Source organism: Lepidochelys kempii, chromosome 13, assembly GCF_965140265.1.
Source record: "Lepidochelys kempii isolate rLepKem1 chromosome 13, rLepKem1.hap2, whole genome shotgun sequence".
Taxonomy (NCBI): domain Eukaryota; kingdom Metazoa; phylum Chordata; order Testudines; family Cheloniidae; genus Lepidochelys; species Lepidochelys kempii.
In genome coordinates, this window is record NC_133268.1 from 17,449,010 (window position 1) to 17,457,800 (window position 8,791).

Sequence of the window (8,791 nt, forward strand, 5' to 3'; positions counted from 1 at the left end):
GCTGTGGTAGTGAGTTCTGCAGTCAAAGGGAAATCTGTGTCTGTGAATTGATTAGTTTCACAAGACACATCGGTGCTGTCATAAATATAAAGGGAAGGGTAAACCCCTTTGAAATCCCTCCTAGCCAGGGGAAAGCTCCTCTCACCTGTAAAGAGTTAAGAAGCTAAAAGTAACCTCGCTGGCACCTGACCAAAATGACCAATGAGGAGACAAGATACTTTCAAAAGCTGGGAGGAGGGAGCGAGACAAAGGGTCTGTGTGTCTGTCTATATTCTGTCTTTGCCGGGGATAGACCAGGAATGGAGTCTTAGAACTTTTAGTAAGTAATCTAGCTAGGTATGTGTTAGATTATGATCCCTTTAAATGGCTGAGAAAAGAACTGTGCTGAATAGAATAACTATTTCTGTCTGTGTATCTTTTTTGTAACTTAAGGTTTTGCCTAGAGGGGTTCTCTATGTTTTTGAATCTTATTACCCTGTAAGGTATCTACCATCCTGATTTTACAGGGGGGATTTCTTTATTTCTATTTACTTCTATTTTTATTAAAAGTCTTCTTGTAAGAAAACTGAATGCTTTTTCATTGTTCTCAGATCCAAGGGTTTGGGTCTGTGGTCACCTATGCAAATTGGTGAGGCTTTTTATCCAACATTTCCCAGGAAAGGGGGGGTGCAAGTGTTGGGAGGATTGTTCATTGTTCTTAAGATCCAAGGATCTGGGTCTGTAGTCACCTAGGCAAATTGGTGAGGCTTTTTACCAAACCTTGTCCAGGAAGTGGAGTGCAAGGTTTTGGGAAGTATTTTGGGGGGAAAGACGTGTCCAAACCACTCTTCCCCAGTAACCAGTATTAGTTTGGTGGTGGTAGCGGCCAATCCAAGGACAAAGGGTGGAATATTTTGTATTTTGGGGAAGTTTTGACCTAAACTGGTAAAGATAAGTTTAGGAGGTTTTTCATACAGGTCCCCACATCTGTACCCTAGAGTTCAGAGTGGGGGAGGAACCTTGACAGGTGCTGAAGTCTGTATCCTAGAAGTAGGTAAGCATATGCCATGGGGTAAATGACAGACCTGCCTGTACTCCTGGCCAAAGGCAGTATTTGGCCTTTTAGTGTAAGTTAAGTAGGCAGCATCTGATGAAAAACCTCTGGTTGGGATTGTGACAGATAACCTTTGGTCTGTCAATAATTCATCTTTGATAGAGAGCAGAAATAAGATCAAGAGGGAGCTACATGACAAGTGAATCCTGTATCTTTCAGGGCAAACAGTCCAGCCAGGGCAAACTAACAGGATAGAAAGTATGGCCGCTGGGTTAGAAAAAGAAGCCAACTGCCTATAGAATGGGGGAGGCATATTAGGCACTAAGAGGCCCGATTCTTATTTACACTAAGGCCCTTTTACACAATTACCCTCATTTTAATGCCCCTTTATGCTCCCAAAGTGGTGTAGAAGGGGCCTTAGTGTACATACGAATCAGGCCCAAGATTGGCAGGTTTACCGGAACCTGCACTGTTTATCCAAAGCAGTGATGGGGAACCCATGCAATGGACATGTCAACAGACACTGGAATATCCCCTTCTGGAGAAAACGGGGCACACCTCTGTGTGTGTGGAGAGGTTGGTGGGGAGCCTGTCTGGAATTAATGAAGAACATGTCAAAGAAACATAAAAAATATATCAGCGGTAAGTCAGGTAGGAAGAGATGAGCGCTGCCTTTACACTGGGTCTCACACGCAGTCCTGTCATGAGGACTGGGAGGAAAGGGACAAGCTGGACTGGAGAGGGCACATTCCCTAGAAATGTCAGATGTTACTTATTTTTCTGTGACAGCATGAAGGGGACTGCTCTAGATTAGCTATTGCAGACCACAAGACTAGCTATTTTATACGCACTGTTTCTCTTGCTTTAATCTGATTCTCTTGCTCACTCTGTTTTTAATAAATCTTGTATTACTGCAACCCATGTGGTTTTAGAGTGTGGTTTGGGAATTTCACCCAGGCTATCCCGAAGAGGGGAAACCTTTCAACTCTGGGTTTGTCTAGATTAGGAAAAGAGGCTGAGGTTAGGTGGGGTTAGCTAACATGTGTTAACCCCAATTTAACCCTGATCTTTCCCCTAATGTGGAGAGAAATTAACATCTTGTACCTGGATTTAGTTAATGGAGATTGATCCTAGTGGGGAACCTAGGGCTCACCAACGCAGCCCTCTCCTCAGGGATCCGGGAGGCCTTTCCTTCTGCCCTCTATTCATGGAATTCAGACGGTCTTTCCTCCCTTGACACAAGCTCATCTCTCTGGGCCTTTCCTTTCTTAAGGCCTTCTCTGGCATCTTACATGCTGTTTCTCAGCCCAGCCCTGGGAGAGCTGCTGCTTTCACCAGAGTCTTCCTCATGCTGAGCTCATAGAGATCTTATATCCTGCTTCCTCCAATAAACCTTTCTTGCTCCAAGTCATATGCTCCTTCTCAGTCAGTTACTCTAGCAAGGGACTACAACCAGCTTGGGAGCATGACCAAAGCTTCATAATAGGTGTGGTGGGCCATGCCTTCCCTTAAAGGACCAGCATGCTCTGTTACAGTCTGTCAGATTGCAAACAGTTTCTGCTATCGAGTCTGTAGCTCCTGAGAATAATTCTTGCGCTTCTGAAGCTAATTATACTCCTGTTCATAACTGTGTCTCACTGCTGGTCACAACAAAAACTTTTTTCAGCAAACACACGATGGTATCCTGTGCCTTAGTTTCTAGGGATGCTTTTACAGAAAACTTTCTCTGGAGTTTGAGGCCTTGCACATATTGTTACTCAGACGAGACTCAAGCAGCTCTTGCACATTAATTCAAAATTGTTAGCTGTGCATTGGGAACCAAAGAGGTGTGGAAAATGGCTGGTTGAAGGTAATTCCCTTTCTTTTCCATCAGGAGTGGGGTACAGTAAGCTGCTGCATGTCTGTTAGCACCTAACAGGGTAGTATTGCAGAATGGCCTGTGCTCAACTAGTAGTTAATGTTGGGCTTAAGGCAGAGGGAGTTAGATTGCCTGTTACATGATTTGACTAGGTAGGTGTCCTGGATCACCGTAAAAGACGCCAGAATTTCAAACAGTAGCAAAAATCCGTTTATCCAAGCCATAGAATGAGAAATGTATGTATGCTAGAAACCCTGATTCCATGTGTCCCTGCCTCACAATGCAGCTGTGTGTGCATGAATCCATTATAACTGTACACTCCTGCTTATACTGTTGTTATGATATTAAACATTGCTCTGATATTACTGTGGACACATGAGCTTTTCTGACTGGCTGCCAATGGTTACACTCATGTGAGTAATGCGAAATAATTGCACAGACTATCTATTCTTGTTTATTGTGACAATCCAGGCAGACCACTTCTAAGGGACTGCATTTATGAGGTCGTCAAAGTCAATAAGTCTTTGTGACTCCTAAGAGCCATTAAGGCATGCGACAAAACACTGTGCCTGTTACAGTTTGATTTTATAGTCTGGGATTTGCACAGATCTGATCTCCACACCTGAATTGTCAGTTTCTCAGAACATCACCTAGCCAGGGAAGTTGATTTTTAAAATGCATTATAACTTATAGAGCTCTGTTCATAGTGGTTAAGAGTCACATTGAAGACAAGGTCCTTTCCCCAGAAAGCTTGCAATATACTTCAAGTAACTACAATACACTGGATAGCAGTTCAAATGCAAGAGGTTGAGAGGTAGTATTGGTGTGTAGAAGGCTGTAGGAGGCTTCATGATAAAAGTTCTTATAGATATATGAAGAAGGTAATGGGGTGCATGACTCAAAAGCAGTGCCAATCATAGAAAGAGGCAAGAAAAAAAAGTAATGAAGTCAAGAATGGGAGAAGGAGCTAAGGGAAGAAGTGAGAAAAGAGAATTCAGAGGAATGTAGGGAATGAGAGCTGGAGCATGTAGTGTGTAGGAGATCTCTCTCCATCCGTCCATCCATGATATTTCGAATGTATACATCGCAACAGAACCTAAGCACTGGTATTGAGATGAAGGCTGGGTGAAGTTGTGCACAGCCTTAAAAGTGTGATCACCAAAGCTTGAACTCAATGTAGAAAAAGAAAGGAACCCTGTGAAGGGCTTCAGAGGAGGAATGTGGCAGGCATGAAGTCTCACTTCCAGCCTGTAGAGAGCAGCAGGACACCATGGGGCTCTGTCGACTACTCTTGCTTCCTCTAAATCAACCATCTGAAGATGCTGGCCATGGAGAAGGAATTCCACCCACTCCTTCACCACTAGTCAATATTAAGCTCTCTCTGAAGCGCAGTTGCAGAAGGTAAGTTAGGTCACTGTCCTGATTGATTCCGAACACTTTTGCAGAAATGTACTGGCAGTCTTGGGTAGGTTTAATGTTTTCCATTGAGTTCAATCTGATTCTGTATAATCCATATGGTGGACCTTTAAACTGACATGGAGCCCTTGTCAGGAGGTCTGAAATGCAGAGAGAAGAGCGAATCTCTTTTTCTTCTCTAACTACTACTACACCATAAAGATGTCTGATTTTAAAGTATATAATAGGGGAGGTTTCCTTGAGGATTCTTTGTTTTAAATGGATGCACCATTGGATCAGGAAACAGCCTGGTGAAGTGGGAGAAAATTCAGTCTCCCCCATACGAGTCAGAAGGCAGCAGTGATTGCAGTCCAGATACAAAACTGGGAAGGGAAAGGGGATGAGGACTCCTTGCCAACATGTATCACCCATGCCACAGGGGGTGGGATTTTGGAATGCAAGTTAATGGTGGGAGAAAAAAGCTCACTAATTGTCCTCTGGCTCTTGGGCACAGCTTGATCAGCAGCAGTCAGCTAAAGGCACTTGCTTGTGTCTGAATACAAACCTTTAAAGTGTCCAAAGGCCCAGGCAATCTTTCGGGGTGGGAAGGAATATCCAAGGGAAAAAAAGCCAGATTTTTTTCCAGAGCACAAAACCCTGAAATAATATGTAAATGAGCCATTTCTAGTACATCAGTCTAGGGTGCGGGTGGGCCCTGGGGCTGAATTAAGAGAAGATGCCCCTGGTAGCACACAAAATTTTTTTAAAAAAAAGGCTTGTACTAACTTAGCTTTCAGTTTTCCAGACTGGTTTCACTCTCCCCAGAGGCTCGAGGCACCACCAGTGCTGAGGCGTCTGTGTTGAATGCCTGTCATCAGCAGAGTTGCTTCCTCTCACCATAAATTCAAAAGCTGCTTGAATCCCAATAACTTGAGATGTTCCAGCATGTCCAGTTCACAGAGAGTTCCCAATTCAAAGGTATCAATTCATGACTGCAAATGGGCAATAAACGGCACTGACAGGCATGTCTTCATGCAAGCCAGGAGAGGTTAATATGAGAAGCAGTGAATGTCAGGACAGTTTATTTCCAGGCTGGCAGCATTAAATTGATATCCTTGGGTCTCAAATCTCTGGAACGGGGCTCACCGTATCACATTGCACTGTTTTTCTTGGCAGGAGGAGTATCTGATCAGCAGGAATTACTGAAAACGAAAAGGTGAGTTCCAGCCTTACAAAGCTATATCAAAATCGCTTCCAGGCGTTCTCAGCCATTTGTCTATAATCCCCTATTGTGGATGTGTCAGCAATGGCTCCTTGTGCTTTGTGTGGCAAAACTGTGGTGCAGGGTGAGGTGAATCCCTTGATGACGATGGATCGGTTGTTATACATGCTAAGAAAAGAATTAGGGACCTTCCTGAGAAAGTACAAGAGCAAATAACCCACTCCTTTCTTGTGACTTGTTTGGTCTCAGTTCCAGCTCTTCCTACAATTCCGTGGGAGTCAGCATGATGGATCCTTGCTTTTGAGCATCCGTGCAATTCTATCCTATTGTTGGTCATGTCCATGTCTAACCAGAGACCAGCCATTACATAAACAATCTATAGCTTACTGTTTGTGCTTTGTCTTCTGGAAGGCCCCATATGCTCACAAGGGATGGATGAACCATTTCAGATTAAACAAGTACTGGCCCAAACTGAATAGATATGTAATCTTTTAGAAACAAATAACGTTTTAAGTGGTTTATTTTAAATGTTCACACACTATTGAATTTCCTGGCTTTGTCTGGATGCAGAAATACCATAAACAAGGCTGCTGTTCGATTGAAAATGTGGCCAGGTTTGCTGGGATAGCTCGATATGCTGTTGAGGTATTTGTGACCTGGCTGAAACCAGAACTCCCTGGTAACCTCGCAAGAAAACCTGTTCTTATGAGATTTCCAGATCAAGTCATTTTGAATAAGCACCTGCACTTTTCCCTTCTTCTCTTACCCTCCAAACTTTGGTGATTTATCCTTACTGACCCTTACGTTTCTTCTTCCTTTCTGCCCTTCACTCTAGCTCCAATGTAACCATCTTTCAGATCTTCACCATTAATGAGTGCAGAATTCTGTCTGCTGGAGACTGATTCATCTGTGTGAAGCACTCAGAACCCCAGAGGATGATGATTGTGGAAGAGGCGCTGGTGATCATGAGTCTCTGCTGCCCGAGCTTCGAAAGTGTCCTGCTTATCCCACTCATCAGTTTTCTCCATCACAGTGGAGAAAAGATTATTTAAAGGACAATTTTCAAAGATGAGTGCATTACCAGGACAACCATGTCCTCTGCATTTGCACCCTCAGAGCGGCACATAAGTACTTGTTTTATTCACTAAAGTGCAAATCCACTCCCAAGCAACCAGCCTGAGTATCTAAGGAGAAACCTTTTTATAAAGCCGTGGAGCAGAAGCAAAGACACTACCTGGAGGCTACTCCAGCCTAGCACTCTTCCTCCACTGAGAGATAGGCCATACTCAAGGATCTTCCCTTCTTAGATTCCCAACCAAATCCAGCCTTCTCCTTGCACTGCAAAATTGCACTAGTCCTTCTGCTGGGAGGCCTTCTGTGCCTACCATAGAGGGGAATAATGTGCCCCTCAGCATTAATCTGAATTTAGATAGGTCATGTCCTATTTAAGGTTTCATATTGGAAACATGGGTCCATGCCACTAAGTGGTTTCAGCCTGAAATCCAGGTTTTGGGGAGAGGGGTATTCATTGATTTTACCAGCTCTAAAAGGAATAGAAATGGTTCCATGACATTTAAAACATAAATTAGTTCAGTGAAGGAGGAGTGGAGAGTAGCTTAAGCCTTCCCTTCCAGTGGTAGGAATCCAAAACTCACAGCATTGCATGAGAAGGAAAATTGGAAACTGACTATACTAGTTTCACTGCCGGAGCTGAATGAGGTGCACACAGTAAACAAACTTCAGTGGTGAGAAAAAGTACATTTCACTTTAAAAATTCTTTCAGCTTTAAACATCTGAGACGTTATAAGTAACACAAGTAACAATATTTGTTATCATTTTGTAAAATATTATGTTGGCCTTGCCCGCAGACCTTTAACCTGTGTTGAAGTTCTTTAACTCAAATATCAAATATGAAGAATAATTAGTAAACAATTCCCCAAACACTGCTGCTTGATTTTTTTTTTTTTTTTTGGAAGTAACTTAACTCAATGAACTTGTCCAGAGTTGTTGGAACTCAAGATGAACTCGACTGAAAATAGGGCCAGGCTTGCTGATATAGCTATACCAATATGCTATGCTATCAAAGTGCTCCTAGTTTATACCAGCAAAACAATGCTTTTTGCCAGCATAATTTATTCCAGTCCAGACCCCAAGTGAGATAAACTGTACTAGCAAAAGCACAGTTTTGCCAGTTTGCAGAGTTATTCCTAATTTACACTAATGTAAATGAGAGAAGAATCAGACACACAGACAGCAGGAGCAAATGTGGACAGTCCCAGTGTGATCACTTTTGCAGAGTGACATTTCTGATCATGAACTCGTGAGTTATTTGAAACGTACCTATTTGAAAACCTTATCCTCAATAGGTACATAGAAAATATCAAGACATTAAAGTGAGTAGTACTATCTCTACAGAGCATTGAGCAGATCCTGTGGAATGTTCAGGGGACTTAAACTCCTTAACTTCTCTGTCTTTCTTACAGTCAGTAAATACGTTCCAGGGGAACATGCTTGCTCTTTGCTGCAGATTTTGAAGAAAAAAAATTATATATATACAGCAGACATCAGGCCAGATCCTCAGCTGGTTTAAATCAGCATAACACCATAAAAATCAGTAGCTCAATGCCTATTTACACCAACTAATGATCTGGCCCACCAACTCCATCTCTTTTGCAAAGAAAGAGTCATAAATGCTTGAAAACATAATTAAATAAGAACTGAGACTGGACTCAGCTACATGCAGCTTTTAGAAGATGTGTCTAACTACGGGAATAAATGAACTGCTGGAGCCTGATTTTCCTGTGCCTTACACCACTATAAATCAGAAGTGAGTCCGTTGCAGTTAATGGAATTTACAGTCATTAGGTGAGTGAAGAATCAGGCTTTGTGTTATTGTTAAGAGTTAGGCCAGGTCGACACCACACATTTTTGCCAATTACGTTGGTCAGGGGCGTGATGAGGTGTGACTTGTGACTGACATAGCTGTGCTGGCCAAAACCCCTAACACTGACACAGAGGTCAGTGGAATTACAGTGGTGTACAACTGACATAAGTGAGAGGAGAATACGGCTCCACGTGTCTTTTGAGTGACTTTTGCTTAGTTTATTGACAAAAACAAGGTTTTTAGTCCTGTCAGCAGCATAGCAAAGCAAATAAAGCTGAAGAAGACAGAGCTAGATTCAAATCCGCTTCATGCATTGTCAACCAAATTACCAGTTTTGTTCCGATTTTAGGATCTGTATTGTAGGGGAGGGTTAGCGCGGATGTAAAAAACAGAAAGGAT